The 18276-nt window shown below is 41.6% G+C and overlaps 1 long non-coding RNA gene across 2 annotated transcripts in view; it reads right to left on the bottom strand.

The window, feature by feature from the left end:
- Positions 1-350: 350 nt before the first annotated feature.
- The window catches only part of LOC309690132, a 30914-nt gene continuing 12988 nt past the window's right edge, over positions 351-18276 (bottom strand). Inside the window, exons 2-3 of one of the 2 annotated variants that reach the window (XR_014271610.1) lie at positions 2057-2198; positions 351-629 (exon numbers count right to left, since the gene is read on the bottom strand). This is a non-coding gene — a long non-coding RNA (uncharacterized lncRNA). Of the gene's footprint in view, positions 630-2056; positions 2199-5697; positions 9363-18276 lie in introns of those variants that run through there. The other variant, XR_014271611.1, reaches the window with a different exon arrangement.

Raw genomic sequence — 18276 nt, forward strand, 5'->3', positions numbered from 1 at the left:
TGCTCAGCGTGCTGCCAAGTGCCCCGGGTGAGCAAAACCTTTAGTATCATTTGCTGAAAATTCGACTTCAGCAGGAGCATCCTCCTTTCGCTCTATGTGCTTCTGTGGTGAGATTTGCCTCAATTTCAAGAGGATCACTTTTTCTTCTTGGCAGGAAAAACAATATAAATCTGGAAGACAAGGAGCAATTTGCCTTCTTTTGTACAGACACAGGCTTCTAGTTTTGCACAGCATTCTGTCATTATTTTAATCTATTTAACATGAATCAAATGAGATTAAGAAAGTAGACAGTAGATAAAAACATACCCACATTTATTTTCCACATTTATTTTGTTCTGAAACGTCAAAGATTTATGTAGTGTTTGCACAATCCTGTTTCTCTAAGTTATATTTTAAGGACTGATTGTGAAACACGAATGCGAGAAGGAGGCTTTGCTTGAAACTGACATCTCTGTGGAGAGCTGCGTCCCTCTTTGACCTTGTGCTGCTCCTCTTCAAAAACCTGACCTCTAAGTGATGTGGTGGCGGAAAAGCTGTGGACGCTCACACCATATGTCCAGTATTATGCAGTCCAATAAAAGAGAACAACCCAAACACACGGTGCTGGTTTAGGATCAGCACAGCGTGACCTGTGAAAATAGACAAACAGACACACGCATACAGTTTTTACTTATGTAAGAAAGTTTCTTATTTCACAGGATTCTCTCCTTATGCTTGCTGTGGATGTTTTTCATACCATCGATAGGCACGCAAATGCCAGCTGGTAGTGAAGCCCCCACATACACTTAATCTATAGCTGCCCACCTGGTTGAGTGGGCTTCTGTAGTTTAGTCACGTAGCCTCTCCCAGACCATATATGGGTGATGTTGTGTAATACTCAGAGACATTGAAAATACTTTTTTTGTTGTTGTATAACTGGGCTTTCAGATTAGTAGCATGATTTTTTGGAATGACCATAAATAGACTCGAGGAGCCGAGATTCAGAGACAGAAAATGCGATCTGCTCTTCCAGGATTGTCACTCTTTTCTTCGAGCATCCATCTCATACAGAGATGTTTTTTTCTTTTCTTGGTCATCAAAGTAATGAATAGCCAAGAACACAGGCTCCTGCTCTATTGTAAAATAAATCAGGCTTGGATATTCAGCGGATGCTAGCTTTAGAATAATGTTATTAAAAAGTATCAATTAGTGGGAAAAAAGCAGTGAGTGACAGCTCACTGGGTGAAAATGCCTTGTTGATGTCAGATTAGAGGGGACTGGCCAGACTCCTTTGAATTGATAGGAAGGCAACATTATTTTTGCAGCCAAGGTGTGCAGAAGAGCATCTCTGAGTGCACAACATTCTGAATCTTGAAACAATACAGCAGCAGGAGACCACACCAGTGAACAGCTAAGAACATCAAACTGAGGATTACACTTTGGGAAAGTTTGGGAAAATGGCCTCATGGTAGGTCAGAATTTTTCTTTTCTCCCTGTTTCCTTTCCTTATGAACGACCTCCTGACAGCCACTCTTCCACTGAAAACCATTTCTGATGAGGCTTCAGTGAACAGTAGATGGATTAATCGAGGCGCCACATGCATCTCTCAGGTCCTGTGTCAGGTCTTTGCTATATTTTTTCCTATTTCTTAAGGGCATGACTTTCAGATATTGTACATCTACTGTAGATTGTTTTTTAGGCCTGCCAATTCTCCTTTTGTCCTCCACTTTGTTCAGTTTCCTAAAAGTTTAAAGACACACTAATGGCTCTTTTGGAATAACCTTGTTGGTGCTAAAAATCAAATTTTATGCCTGTCAGACTGTGTTATCTTCTTCACACATTCAGCTAAAGAACAAATTATATGCTGTTGCAACAGGCTGCTAGTAACAAAGTGCCTTAAGATACAATTTACAAGAAATCACAACCATTTCTTCATAATTTAGGAACAGTTGGGGATGTTTTATAGTGATGTCTAACATATTGTATATAGGACTATAGAGCGAGCATGAAAGAAGCAAAATGAGAAAAACAGAAAGCAAACTGAACAAAACATAGCCATTAGTGTTATCGCACTCACTCAGTAAGCATCACGTCAGTGGCTTCCTCCTTAACTGACTGAAGCCAGAATCATCCATCAGGCCGCAGCGGTGGCTCGGGGAACAATCCTCCACCTGGATAACTGCATGTGGTTAAAGTGGTGCTTTCTCTGTAGGTACAAGCTTTGTGGAAACAAATGACAATCTGAAAGCAAGGCTGGATTTAGGCTTTGTTATCATTAGTTTCAGGTAGAAAAGACCAAACATAACTATAGGAGTGAAAATGCTGCTTTTAATTAAACCAGAAACCCTCACAGCTTCACTAGTAAATGATTTTTACATCAATAATGCAGCAAAGGGCTGCTTGCTGTGGTGAACCACTCCTGAGGTACCCTGAGGTCTGTCAGCCATTTCAGATGGTATTGGCATATTAATTTGCTTCTATCAGTTGTTTTTATCCTCATTGCCAATCCACTGCTTCCATTGCCAACGAGTTGGCAGTTATCACGTCATTCAGTGTTTTTTGTTTCACCCTGCTGAATGGAGGTTATGTGCTCAGTTATATCAGGTTAAAATAGCAACAAAATTCTGCATTTAAGGCTGGAGGATTGGCAGATTTAAAGTCTTTTGGACTTAAAATAATGACACTATGATTTGTTTTCAAGTGCTGGCTGATAAGGATTAGGAAAAAGTAATTCCCAGTCAGTGGAACCATACAGTTTTCATAGGGACAGCCAGGCTGAGACCATCTCCTTACTTTATTTTTCACTGTAGGAAAAATATTTTTGGTCATGCAGATAGAAGTGCACTTTGAACTTCCTATCTATAACAGGCTTTAAAAAAGACTTTCAACTGATTAAAAAAACATCAAATTTCTCCCTTTCATTGTTGCTAGAGTTCATAATAACTGGATGCCAATTTATAGGCCGGTCGTGTGGAGAAATAATTCCTCCTTTTTGAGATGGTTGTTACTGGCTTAACTCCAGCAGCATAAGCCGTTGTGTGGTCCCCTAATGAGCTGTGTGCGGTAGCCAAAATTTAGGCACTGCTGGCCACCACTAGCTTTGAGATCACACTGTGCAAACCACACGTTACCACACATCTCTGGCTACCCTACCATGATGATTACCACTAGAAATTATGCCCTTCTTCTCACATGACCACTAGTCACCATAATCTTTATAATCAGTGTTGGATTACAACAATATACTGACCCTGATAGAAGGTAGTGAGGATGACTTTTGATACAAAACGATCATTCGCTGGGTTGAAATTGTCAGAATGGTGCTTCTGTGGTGCTTTCAAGTGTCTCCCAGTGTCCGATTATCAAATAAAGCTTTCCATATGTATCATACTTTGAACAATAAAAGTTTCTTAAAACAACTTCTCTAAAGGGAGGTCCCATCTGGGTTTGTTCAGAGGAGCAGACGATTCACACCTCAGCTCATACACGTGACAGCCATAAGCGTCTGGTAGCACATTTCCCATGAACCACAGCACAGAAGCTAAACCCACGCTGGCTTTAATGTTTTCATTTCCCTGGCAACAGACATCTGGGGCAACTGATTAATGTTTCCAATTCAAGATAACATGAAATATTTGGGCAAAATACCCATATGTCTGTCCTGGTCTCCTACGATTGTCACTGTAAATGGGAAACAGAGTTAAAATGCCCTTTGAGACTTTGTTATGGATAAATGAAAGCGGGGAAGGAAAAAAATGTATCAGCTGAAGCTACTCAGAAAGTTATCAAGTCAGCCTTATTTTCTTGTGTCTGACATACTCCACTGGATATCTATACAAAAAAGTCCAGACATGGACCAAATCTTTTCACCTAAAATGAAAAAAAAAAAAAGAATAGTAGCTATTTCCTTTCCCAATAAGTCAAACTGCTGATTTTAGAAGTTTGGCAATGTTTCATGAATGCCTTTCTGCCCAAACTGCTTTCTGCTGCAAATTGAAATACCTGCAGAGACGGTGGATATTAAGAACGCAGCCGTGACAAGCCGCAATATAATTTAATATGCTTTACAATGTGTGCACTGCACATTGCCTACCCAGCTCCCTTACCGTGTCCTGCTGGAATTTATGTCTGAACAGCAACCAGACATCTTCCCTGCATTTTTGCACTCCTTCTCCAGTTTCTGGGTTGCATCAGTTGCATTGCAGTAGCGTTTAAAGGAGAACAGTAATGGCGTGAATAATGTTGTATTTGGTTTGAAGTAGCGGGATTTATAGTATTCTTGTCAGTAAAAGTTTTTCATTGTAATAATGAGGTGCTTTCGGTGGAATGGTGGAAAAACCGTGAAACCATATGCACTTCAGAGTCAGGTGGTTTTAACATTAGACAGAGAAGTATCCAACACATACTTCACCATTTGTCATGCTTTTCTTTTTTGTTCTCATTATTTTATTTTCATAATTATTGCAACACCGAACTTGAATCTAAGTGTGCTGCTGTGGTTGGTTCTAATATTGCTGGCTGCTGTGCGGTGTCATTACCTGTTGGTTACACTGTAACATGAACTTCCTCTGCTAACGAAATTGAGCCTGTTGACACAGCAACTGTTATCAGTCCGATCAGACTGATTCATTTGTTTTTGTCTAATGTGAATCGAAGCAGTTTAAACTATTTGAAAATTGCTCTCGCACTTGTGGATCTTGGATCGGCGCTGTACAATAATTTAAGGACAACAAGATCCCGGTGGTTACATCACAGCTTCGAGGTGGCTCAGCAGCAGGCATCAGTCACTACAGACTAATGAAAAGGGAAGAAAACGGATTTCATCAATGCTGCTCAGCTGCCAGTTTGCCAGAGGAGACTAAACTGTTTTGGCTGCACAAAAGAACAGATGAATAGCCCTTTCTCTTGCTTGTAAAAAGCCCAGCACATGATTGAGTTTATCTGGTAGAAGATACATGGAAACACTATCTTTTGGCTCAGCATCTCTCTGACATTCACTTTATCTGCTTCCACCTCTCTCTGTCGAGTCGTTATACGTTATAATCCCTGCCCACACAGTTACGGTCACAATGACTGCCTGTACAGTAGCATAAACCATACAACGGGACATTTATTGATACGGGATCTGCTCTACTGGAAATGCACAGCTGGCAAAGAAGCAATTTTCCTCTCTAAGTGTAAAAACTGCAAGTCTTGCACCATCTTAAGTGCTATTTATATTTGAAAAAAATCCCCCCTAAACTGCAGCCAATGAAGGTAGGAATGGATCACTTCAATTTGATAAAATCCTGTACAGTTTCTGGCTGAAATGCTCAAGCCTGCAAAATCAGTGTTAGTGCAAGTTGTTTGACAAAGACAAAAGACCCTACTGTAGTTGGGTTGTCAGAAGGTGAGTCCATCAGAGTGGATTCCTGGCCAATGATGCTTAAGGCTGGAAATGGCCTGGCAGGAGCCCAGACCGTACATAGCCTGAGTGCTGCTGAGTGGACACTTTAGCAATGCGGTGAGATCCGACCATTAGATGATTGCCTCTGTGGTTTTGTGAAGGGGGTGAGACTTGTTATGTCTTTAAAGTTTCCTCTGAAGGATCACGATGAGGTCTTTGATCCACCATGTTCCACCACAGCAACTCTGGAAAATCTTAAAAACGTGTCACGGTCTGGCTGGGGCAGACCGTATGTGTTGCAGAGGAGGACTCAAACGCAGACCAAAACGTGGTGTGGATTAACAAAACAAGCCGTTTATTGAGGTTAGCAACGAGGGTACAAAATAATAGGGCATCGGTGAAAACTAAACAATAACCTAAACTGGGTGAACTAATAACAAAACATGAAAAACCTTAACCATAGTGAACTGACATGGGTACCTGGAGATGAGACATGGATGAGCAGACGACCTGACAATGGCATGAAGAAAACAAAAGGCTTAAATACAGACATGAGGTGATCAGGGGAAGTGGCGACACATGGGGGAAAACAGCTGACAGACATAAACCTAATGACAGGACCAGGAGAGGAAAGCTAAATACAATAAACAAAGAACACATGACATTGTCAGAATAAAACAGGAAATACTAAAACATGACAACACAACTTAACAGACCTAATATGTGATGAATAAATACAAAACCCCAAAACATAGAAAACCCAGGAACAATAACTGCCTAAACTAAAGGCAGATAGGAAATAACACAAACTAAATCACATAACAAAATGAGACAAATACAAACATGAACTCAGAGCGCTGGGTCAGAGACCCAGCCTGTGACAAAACGACTCTGGCACGATATGGAAAAAACACTAGCAATCTGTCATTGCAGATTTAAACGAGCGATGCCTTTAGTCAGTTCTTTAGTCTATGGTATGTAAATTAAATTGCAGCTTTATTTCCCCATAAAAAAACATCTAGTCTCTTTTTACTCTGGCATGCCGTTTCACCTCCGCTTTGCAAAGACGTGATAATACACTCTGTCAAATAGCCTGTTTGTGGCATTCTCATCGTATTAAAACCTGTATTGTAGTAATCTGGTAAACAAAAAGCCTCTGTTCTCAACATCATTATTCCAGGAATACCAGCAATCAATGTGAAGGCACCATGTTACTGCACCTGGAAATGGACGTAAGTAGCAATTTGTTGATGTGGAATTGTCTTTCAAATTCAAAAGAAAGTGCAAGTATTTGTCATTAGAATTTAAGATTGATTGTCACTTTGGCACAAGTTGTGATTAAAGAGTATGTAAGACTACAAATGTGTTAAGTGTGCAGTGTGCATTCTTTTTTTGTCATTGTGGAAAAAATGGAGCTGACAAACTAATATTGACATGTGAATAAAAAGCAATCAGATAAATTATAGTGTTTCAGTTTTCTTTGTTCATCCATCCTGCAGCTGATGCAACTGGAATCACAGTTACAATAAATTAAAATCTTTACTGCGCTGTTTTATTCACTTAAGGTCCTCATTTCCGGCTTCAGCCTGTGTCTCAGTACATCAAGGAAATTAAAAGGGCAAGAAAAGGGAACGGAAACCTTTGTGAATCAATTGCTGAATGATAAGGACATCTCTGTACGCTAATCAACTGTGGGGCTGCAAACTAAATCTAAACTTGGCGCTGGACCATTAAAGTTAAATGAATTGCTGTCAGTAAAAGCCACTCATTTAAGTTATGCACTCACAATATATCAAAGAAATGTTTAGGTTGTCTTGCTTGTCTGGTATAGAGAGAGTAGAATCAATAAGTTCAATAGGAGAAACAAAGATAAAGTTTAGATAAAGTGACACTTTCTTGGTGAGCTGCACACCTTTCCTGACAGGTTATGGATTATTTTATACAGTATTGAACACAGGTGATATACTGGGAAATTTAAACCACAATCACGGCTCAAAGAACGACAAAGCAGTTAGCCCATATCAGATTCTGAAGCCATGAAGACATTTGTGAAGCCTGAGAGTATTAATCACACTGACACTGCCGTTCCAACATAAACACCCTCAGTGTATAACTAATGATGTTTCATCATTTCAGTTGCACTTTAGTCCTAATTAGCAAACATTAGCATGCTAACACAGTTAACCCAAGATGTTGAACTTTGTAAACATTAAAAGTGCTAAACCCTGTCACTGTGAGTTGTTAGCATGTTGCTGCTGTTACTGCAACTTCTGCATGTGTGTGTCTGTTTCATGTTTTTGAGAGCATGAAATGTCCACAGTGTACCGTGATGTCTGTTACATGTTCTGCCGTGATACTGGGTTGACTGATGTTAGTATTTGGTGGTCCCATATGCACTAGCATATGGCTCTAGAGTGTTTACACTTTCACAGTGTTTCAGAACAAACAAATCAGTAATTGACTTCTATAAAACACACTTTTCCCTAAACAGATATCAGGATTGGACATCGTCTTCAGTCTGACTTTGTGTTTTGCTCGTCTGTCTTAGGATATTTGTTGTGGTTTGGAGTGTACATGATGTGCTGCAAACAGAGCCAATGTTTTCAGCCATCTGCCTTCCCTAATATGAGCCATAAATCTTTATGGAATTTGGCTCATACCTTTTTGGATTCGGTAAAAACTGCAAAATTTCCTCGCAATTATTTTATTTCCTAAACTGTTATCTGCTTCAACTGACTGGTGATAAATCTTGATGGGCTTTTTTGCATGGGTAATTACACATGAATTACCCATTAAGATAAGAAATGTGCATTGTCCAGAGGATAGCTTGGAAATATCTTGGAAATTGACCTTTCTTTATCAGTTATTTAACCCAGAGGGAGTAGTCCCAGTTTCTCGTTAATCGTCCCCCCTCCACCATGAAGTTCTGTCCTGCGGTATTAACTGTCAGTATAGGCAATTTGTACACAAGATATCAGCCGCTGTGTTTATATTGCTTGTTTATCCAAGTAAACTGAACAGACCCATTTGTGGAAGCGCTAAGTTGGGTCATATCAGCTCAACTCAGAAGCCTTAAGGAAAGGTTATTGAGACTGGGTGAAGGTGATGACTCTGCAAGCCCCAGGTTGTCGAAATTATCCAGACAAAAGCGTATGCTCTGATAATAATTGTACCCAAAGAAACACATGCGTGTTGCTCTTACTGTTTCCCTTTTTCACTGTGGCAATTTTTTTCCACTGTTGTGGTTTATGTTACAGAAACATGTCTTTAACCTCAGCTGAGAATTTTGTACCTTAATGTTATAGTAGAAAAAGGGTCAATTTAAGAAAGGGGAAAGGTGGATTGAAATAAATTGTTCATATTTTACTAATATTCATTCATTTACTTGGAAATGGACTAGTATTTGTACAGAGTTCCCAATCTCAATCACCAATAAAAGCTTTAACTACAGTATTGTTAGAAAAGAAAGACTTCACAGGACTCTATACATGTGAAGTAGTCAGACTCGAACGTCAAGGAATGTGGTAGGGAAGCAGACTACGCAGACATTTCGGGTTTCCAGAGGTGAGCAATTTATTTACAGTGAACTCCATTTAATAAAACTCCCCCCCCCAAAGTAACTCAGTTAACAAAACTCAACGGTACATGGCTCTGGTAACACAGCTCACCTCTCCTCTCTCATCTGAATATGGCAGAGACTGGCAGCCCTTCAATTAGCCCAGCCAGTACCACTCACTTGAACTGAGGGATCTAAAACTTTACACAGATGATTAAAAAAGACAAAACCTCCTCACACGTCTAATTAGCACATTTACACAACTAAATGGCTCTATTAACAAAAAGAAAAAGATTCAACAAATCCCTTCAGAGGAAGCATTTCTATGGAAAAAGAAACCCCTCCACTTGGTTCGACCTGCTGATGTCATGTGTGATGTCATCAGGACTTAAAATGAGGAAATGCTAGGGGGCATTTTCCCACACCTGACCCTCATGAAGACTGAAAAGAAAGAACAAAGTAAGTATGAACAAATGACTTAATCTGTAACACAATAAAATTGCAGAATGTTTGTTTTGCCGGCCACAGAACGCTTACACAAACGAACCCGGGATAGTTAGTGCAGCAATGTTACTTGACAAATAGCAAATCATAGCAAATAAATAGAAACAGAATAATGTGCAAAAAAAGGTCAACACATATGGGACAAATGGAGAGCATTGCAACTGCTCAGCCACTTTGTCACAATACAGGCTTGTGAAAATGTAAATACACCTTTACTGCTTCCATGGGAAGCACCTAGCTGCAAGTAGCAGGTAGCCACTACTAGCTGCCTCTTGGTGTTGCTAATCAAATGCACTTGATTGACTGATCATAAGCAAGTGTCAGCACCTCTATAAAAAGAGTTTGGCAGTTTATTGGTCTGGAGCATTTAGGTTTGTTTCAACACACAGTTGTGGAAAGTTCATGACAGCACAATTAGAAATATTGAACAAGCATAGTGTGTTTGGAAGAGTTACCAGAAGAAGGTCTCTTCTCTCTGATAAGAAATCACCGGATTGGCTTAGGTTTGTAAAGTTGCATCTGAATAAACCACAAGACTCCTGGAACAATGTCCTTTGGACAGACCAGACCAAAGTAGAGATTTTGGGCCAGTAATACATAGCGCCACATCTGGCAAAAATCAGCACAAACACCTCATATTACCTGTCAAGCATGATGGTGGGGGCGATGATAGGCTTAATTTATAGCCAAAGGAATTTGGGACCTGGCAGTCATTGAGTTGACCATGAACCTCTCTATATACCAAAGTACTTTAGAGTCATCCATCCAATCCATCCAAGAGCTAAAAGTCAAAACCGGGTCATGCAACAGCATAATGATCCCAAGCACAACACCAAAAAATAAAAATCAAGGAGTTACCATGACCCAGTCAAAATTCATCAAAGTTCAACCCCACTGAAATACTGTGGCAAGACCTTAAGAGATGACTCCCTGCAAAACTTCAATAAACTGAAGTCCCTTTACCAAGAAGCGTGGACCAAAAGTCAACCACAACAATATGAGAGACTGATAAAGTCCAACAGAACTTCAAGTTATTGGTGATAAAGCTGGTTTGAAAAGCTGAAGCCACTGACTCACAGGGTGCACTCAGTTTTTCCAGGACTGCTTTGAGTTCTGTAAAAACAACTTTTTTTGATCTCATATGTGCCCAACAAACCAAGCACTCTCAGAGAACTCACCAGGCACCGGCAGAGTAAAGATTCAAACCCAGAACCAAGGTGCAGGCAAGACAGAGAACAAAACTTAATGTATCGGTAAGGTCATATAACCCCATATATGGTACCTTTTAAACTGTAAGAAGTATAAATATGTACTGTTTGGCGACGTGTGCCTTTTGGCCTTTTAGAACCTACACGTTGTAACCTTGAGGTGTAAGAATTAACCCTTGGGGATACACTCATGCTGACTGTACCTTTTAAGGTCATAAATTGAATTTCAGTGTACCCCTATTTCTGAGAGTGTAGAGATTTTCCTTCAGGTCCAGCTGCACCGTGCTCATCCCACACTTATTTTCCGTCTCCAGTGAAAATTTATTTTGGGGTGCTTTAAACACATCAAAGGTTCTCTGCTCTTCGGAAAACGTCTTAAATTTTGAAAGGAGACACCTATAGTATAGTTAAAAGCAGGAAAAAAATAAGAGACATTCAGGAATCTATGGAATGCTTTTCCAGTAAAGAAAATATGCAAAGAAAACAACATTTCTTTTGGGAAGAGACACTCGTTCAGGATCTGTTTGGATAGCCTGGACATGTGACATTGAAAAGATATGGCACACGTTGATATTACCGAGTGCAACCAGAGAGTGCAGGTCCCTGAACTCTCTGGTTACACTAGGCCCCCCTTTAAAAAAAAAGAAAAGCTGTCAGTATATATCAAACTAGTTTTTCCTCATAAAAACATTATGCTCTTAGAATCCCCCTCTGCCGTTCTTGCATTTAAAAATATCTATAACGCAGCTGTGGCTTAGCTGGTATGTGTGTTGCTCGAGTTGAAGGTCATTACCCTGTACGAGTTTCCGTCACATCCCCATAGACATGGACATTTTGTAGCATCAAGCAGCTGAATAAGTGTTCATCAAGAATAAAACCATAAATTCTTAAAGTACAAATGGCATAAAAATCACTTTTTTAAAAAAAAATAAAAAATTACACATCCAGTAGATTTAGAGCAATTCAGTCTGCAGCCCATTTGTACCCATGTTTCTAACTTTGTTCTGAATGTAAATCGTTATTTGCTCACATTTAGCTCTGTTTTGTGCTTCACCAATCCCTCTCCAGGGAATAACTGGCTCTTCAGTTGCTTAATGGTGCACTTTGTTCACCAGCTATTTCCAGACTGTACCTGTCTGCTGTTTGGTGCAGTGTTTTAGAACTTCTGCCATTTTCCTCTTTGGTTACCGGTAAAAAAAAAAAAGATTTAAAAAAACCTCTGTAGTTATTATTTTTGTATCTACTAACTCATAGTGCATATAAAAAAGGCCGATTACATCTGATTTCAACTTGTAAAACTTGCACTGCTGACCTCCCTGTGTATTCTTGTGCTGGAGTTATCCAGCCTTTACCTCTATAAAGACACAGGTTAGTGTAAAACTAATAAAAATCATAGTTTAAATGAAAAGAACTGCAAAAACAGACCCCAGGTTGAAGAATCCTGAACTTTAATTGATAATCTGATCACCTTTAAATAGTCAGGCCGTCAAGGCAGATGAGTTCTTCTGCTGAGCGAGAGAATCGGCGTGCGTAGTACGGCAAAAAAAGAAAAAAGCTTGTAAATGAAAAGGCTCACAATGAGGTTAAGAGTGCATCAGGAGATTATGAAGGTCGTGCTGTGTTGTGATATCCCCCAACAGTCAGCTGGAAGGACTCATCGCATAAAGTCTAAGAAGAGAGATGCTTTCCTTAGTAGACAGAGATATCGTTCCCAAGATTAGATGGGAAAAATTATTGGGTCACATACTTTTTGTTTTTGTAGCTACTTAAAAACCTCAGCTTCACAATACGAGTACACTGAGCTTGTCCTCACTCGCTAATGTGGAATTTCTGCTTTTTGTTATCTACATCTGCTCCAACAAACTGGAAAATATACGTTCTAGTTTGCTTACACGCTGAAACGCAACATGAACAGCAGAAACGTTTGCTTCAGGCGTTGTGATAATCTCAGAGTCTTTCAGGGGGACGTGCCAAGAAGGAAAAAGGACACGAATCTAAATAAACTTTGCATGGAAGTTTGTAAATAAGTCCCAAAATAAGGCCTAACAGATAGCTCTCTTGACACTGACCATGGCCAAACCTCTGTGAGGAGGGAGATATTTTGATCCTGAGAATCGTTGTGTACCGTGAAATCCTCCGGTGGCAAAGAGAACCAGGGACTTTCTGTAGCTGATCGAAAAATAGGTCTGGACCCATTCAAAGTCACTGAGAACCCAGTGGATTATCAGCATTCGCTGAATTCCAAATTGTGAGACATGCACTTAAGCCTCCAAGTCCAGCTCCCACTGGAAACTAATTTCAGGTGCTTTTACTCGCCAGTGATCAAGAAAAGATATCAAAACCACTTCTGCTTACTGTCATTCATCACTTTGGTGATTTATGGCTCATCCCAGGAGTAAGGTCTGAAGGAAAATACTTGGGGATCCGCAAAACTTTTCTTTATCCTCTATTCATGAGAGGGTCTTACATTAATATCTGCTCATAGAAATCAATGTGCTTTCCCTGTGAGGATATTATCAGTTATGTAGCCCAATAAAACCAAATCTCAGCTGGGTTTTTGGATGTCATGAAACTGTGAGCGCAGATGCTTGGAGCATATAAATATTTAGGAAAAGCTCAGATTCTTCAATGTTGGGAACACATGGTTGCAGTTACGCTGGGAGAGATACTAAACATGCACAATGACAAATGTGTTTGTATATGTACAGTGGGGCAAAAAAGTATTTAGTCAGCCACCGATTGTGCAAGTTCCCCCACTTAAAATGATGACAGAGGTCAGTAATTTGCACCAGAGGTACACTTCAACTGTGAGAGACAGAATGTGAAAAAAACATCCATGAATTCACATGGTAGGATTTGTAAAGAATTTATTCGTAAATCAGGGTGGAAAATAAGTATTTGGTCACCTCAAACAAGGAAAATCTCTGGCTCTCACAGACCTGTAACGTCTTCTGTAAGAAGCTTTTCTGTCCCCCACTCGTTACCTGTATGAATGGCACCTGTTTGAACTCATCATCTGTATAAAAGACACCTGTCCACAGCCTCAAACAGTCAGACTCCAAACTCCGCCATGGCCAAGACCAAAGAGCTTTCGAAGGACACCAGGAAAAGTATTGTAGACCTGCACCAGACTGGGAAGAGTGAATCTACAATAGGCAAGCAGCTTGGTGTGAAAAAATCAACTGTGGGAGCAATCATCAGAAAATGGAAGACATACAAGACCACTGATAATCTCCCTCGATCTGGGGCTCCACGCAAGATCTCATCCCGTGGGGTCAAAATGATCATGAGAACGGTGAGCAAAGATCCCAGAACCACACGGGGGGACCTGGTGAATGACCTGCAGAGAGCTGGGACCAAAGTAACAAAGGTCACCATCAGTAACACACTACAACGGCAGGGAATCAAATCCCGCAGTGCCAGACGTGTTCCGCTGCTGAAGCCAGTGCATGTCCAGGCCCGTCTGAAGTTTGCCAGAGAGCACATGGATGATACAGCAGAGGATTGGGAGAATGTCATGTGGTCAGATGAAACCAAAGTAGAACTTTTTGGTATAAACTCAACTCGTCGTGTTTGGAGGAAGAAGAATACTGAGTTGCATCCCAAGAACACCATACCTACTGTGAAGCATGGGGGTGGAAACATCATGCTATGGGGCTGTTTTTCTGCCAAGGGGACAGGACGACTGATCCGTGTTAAGGACAGAATGAATGGGGCCATGTATCGTGAGATTTTGAGCCAAAACCACCTTCCATCAGTGAGAACTTTGAAGATGAAACGAGGCTGGGTCTTCCAACATGACAATGATCCAAAACACACCGCCCGGGCAACAAAGGAGTGGCTCCGTAAGAAGCATTTGGAAGTCCTGGAGTGGCCTAGCCAGTCTCCAGACCTCAACCCCATAGAAAATCTGTGGCGGGAGTTGAAAGTCCGTGTTGCTCGGCGACAGCCCCAAAACATCACTGCTCTCGAGAAGATCTGCATGGAGGAATGGGCCAAAATACCAGCTACTGTGTGTGCAAACCTGGTAAAGACCTATAGTAAACGTTTGACCTCTGTTATTGCCAACAAAGGTTATGTTACAAAGTATTGAGTTGTATTTTTGTTATTGACCAAATACTTATTTTCCACCCTGATTTACGAATAAATTCTTTACAAATCCTACCATGTGGATTCATGGATTTTTTTTTTTCACATTCTGTCTCTCACAGTTGAAGTGTACCTCTGGTGCAAATTACTGACCTCTGTCATCATTTTAGGTGGGAGAACTTGCACAATCGGTGGCTGACTAAATACTTTTTTGCCCCACTGTATGTTTTATTTATTTTAACTTGAGTGCATCTACTGCATGTGTGTGGCATGTGCATGTCTACAGGACGTGTGGGTACGACTGGACACTGTGTCTCCAGGAAGTTGCCACATCCAGCCGAGAAATATTCCAGAGCTTCCGCGGCAGAAAAATGCAGTTTTTCAAATTGAGGTTTTTTGGACGCATTAAACAAACCACATACGAGGTGTGAGTTTTAGCGGTGCTGCTCGATTGATTTTGTTACCTTTGGACGGAACTGTTCTTGGACGTGCCTTTGTATTTACTGCACGACTGTAAGATCGGAATTTTACTGCTGGAAAATGTACTTTTTAAAAATGCAAATATCTTTTAATGAATGGATGTTAAAGCAACGTGCTGTTCTAATTTAGTTTGCTCAGTTTTTAACACAACATAGATCTAATTATACTTAATAATTTCTCAGCTAACCCTATTTAATTGTAGAATTAATTTAATTTTCAGAAGACTGAGATATTCTGTTTGTCCTTCAGTCCTTAGAAGTATCTTATATCAGGAACACTGGCTGAAAGCATGTCTATTTAAAGCCCCACTGAGCTTTTGATGCAGAAAAAAAGCATACAATGCCATTTACTTCACCAGAACCTAATAAAGAATACAGTCAGGCTTTCAGATAGGGTCTCTTTTTATTTCATCCTCCTTTGTCATTCTGTCTTCTTTTAAGTCAAACCTTTTTGGTAAATACTTTTTTTTTTTTTTTTTTGAGCAATGAAAGGATTAATCACATATTGCTTTTACTTGCTTTGAAGTTTGGTGAAAAACTCTCGAAATATATTTTGGCAAGATGGGGAAATTGTTTAACACCAACTGACATTAAACTGACAAAGACAAATATATTAAATGCTCTAAAGACACAGGTAATCAGGGACTGTGATCGCTCAGACACAAGGCTCTGAGCTGAAACCACCCTGATGAGCAGCAGACCGACCCACCCGCTTTGACGTCAGTGTTTTCTATTTTATCTGGGCTTCTGACCTCTGAACAGCTTTTTGATGAAAACCGCTCATATTATACATTGCATATATTATGATATATATATATATATATATATATATATATATATATATATATATATATATATATATATATATACACACACAACACCCAGCACGCCCCTGCGGGCGGTTTATCCTTCAAGCTCGGGTCCTCTACCAGAGGCCTGGGAGCTTGAGGGTCCTGCGCAGTATCTTAGCTGTTCCCAGGACTGCGCTCTTCTGGACAGAGATCTCCGATGTTTTTCCCGGGATCTGCTGGAGCCACTCGCCTAGCTTGGGAGTCACCGCACCTAGTGCTCCGATTACCACGGGGACCACCGTTACCTTCACCCTCCACATCCTCTCGAGCTCTTCTCTGAGCCCTTGGTATTTCTCCAGCTTCTCGTGTTCCTTCTTCCTGATATTGCTGTCATTGGGAACCGCTACATCGATCACTACGGCTGTCTTCTTCTGTTTGTCTACCACCACTATGTCCGGTTGGTTAGCCACCACCATTTTGTCCGTCTGTATCTGGAAGTCCCACAGGATCTTAGCTCGGTCATTCTCCACCACCCTTGGGGGCATCTCCCATTTTGACCTCGGGACTTCTAGGTTATACTCGGCACAGATGTTCCTGTACACTATTCCGGCCACTTGGTTATGGCGTTCCATGTATGCCTTGCCTGCTAGCATCTTGCACCCTGCTGTTATGTGCTGGATAGTCTCTGGGGCATCTTTACACAGCCTGCACCTGGGGTCTTGCCTGGTGTGATAGACCCCAGCCTCTATGGATCTTGTACTCAGAGCTTGTTCTTGTGCTGCCATGATTAGTGCCTCTGTGCTGTCTTTCAGTCCAGCTTTGTCCAGCCACTGGTAGGATTTCTGGATATCAGCCACCTCCTCTATCTGCCGGTGGTACATACCGTGCAGGGGCCTGTCCTTCCATGATGGTTCCTCGTCTCCCTCCTCTTTCTTGGGTTTCTGCTGCCTGAGGTATTCACTGAGCACTCGGTCAGTTGGGGCCATCTTCCCAATGTATTCTTGGATGTTCCTTGTCTCATCCTGGACTGTGGTGCTGACACTCACCAGTCCCCGGCCCCCTTCCTTCCGCTTAGCGTACAGCCTCAGGGTGCTGGACTTGGGGTGAAACCCTCCATGCATGGTCAGGAGCTTTCTTGTCTTTATGTCAGTGGCTTCTATCTCCTCCTTTGGCCAGCTTATTACCCCAGCAGGGTACCTGATCACGGGCAGGGCGTATGTGTTGATGGCCCGGATCTTGTTCTTGCCATTCAGCTGACTCCTCAGGACTTGCCTGACCCTCTGCAGGTACTTGGTGGTTGCAGCCTTTCTAGCGGCCTCTTCATGGTTCCCATTTGCCTGCGGGATCCCCAGGTACTTGTAACTGTCCTCTATGTCTGCAATGTTGCCTTCTGGTAGTTCAATCCCCTCAGTTCTGACTACCTTCCCTCTCTTTGTTACCATCCGACTACACTTCTCCAGTCCGAACGACATTCCAATGTCATTGCTGTATAGCCTGGTAGTGTGGATCAGTGAATCGATGTCTCGTTCACTCTTGGCATACAGCTTGATGTCATCCATGTACAGGAGGTGGCTGACAACTGCTCCGTTCCGTAGTCGGTATCCGTAGCCAGTCTTGTTAATGATCTCACTGAGGGGGTTCAGGCCTATGCAGAACAGCAGTGGGGACAGAGCATCTCCTTGGTAGATCCCGCACTTGATGGTAACTTGTGCTATGGGCTTGGAGTTGGCCTCTAGTGTTGTACGCCACATCCCCATTGAGTTCCTGATGAAGGCTCTTAGGGTCCCATTGATCTTGTACAATTCTAGGCATTCCAGTATCCAGCTGTGGGGCATTGAGTCATAGGCCTTCTTGTAATCAATCCAGGCAGTGCACAGGTTGGTCAGTCTGGTCTTGCAGTCTCGGCTGATTGTTCTGTCTACCAGTAGCTGGTGTTTTGCACCTCTGGTATTCTTGCCAATTCCTTTCTGTGTCCCGCTCATGTATTGACCCATGTGCCTGTTCATCTTAGCCGATATGATGCCTGACAGGAGCTTCCATGTAGTACTGAGGCAGGTTATTGGTCGGTAGTTGGAGGGGACCGGTCCCTTCTTGGGGTCCTTGGGGATCAGGACCGTCCGGCCTTCAGTTAGCCATTCCGGGTGTCTTTCATTAACTAGCAGCTGGTTCATTTGTGCTGCCAGACGCTCGTGGAGTGCAGTCAGCTTCTTCAGCCAGTAGGCGTGAACCATGTCGGGCCCTGGTGCTGTCCAACTCTTCATACTGGAGACCCTTTCTTGGATAT

This window comes from Aulonocara stuartgranti (assembly GCF_965226115.1).
Source record: "Aulonocara stuartgranti genome assembly, chromosome: 2".
Taxonomy (NCBI): domain Eukaryota; kingdom Metazoa; phylum Chordata; class Actinopteri; order Cichliformes; family Cichlidae; genus Aulonocara; species Aulonocara stuartgranti.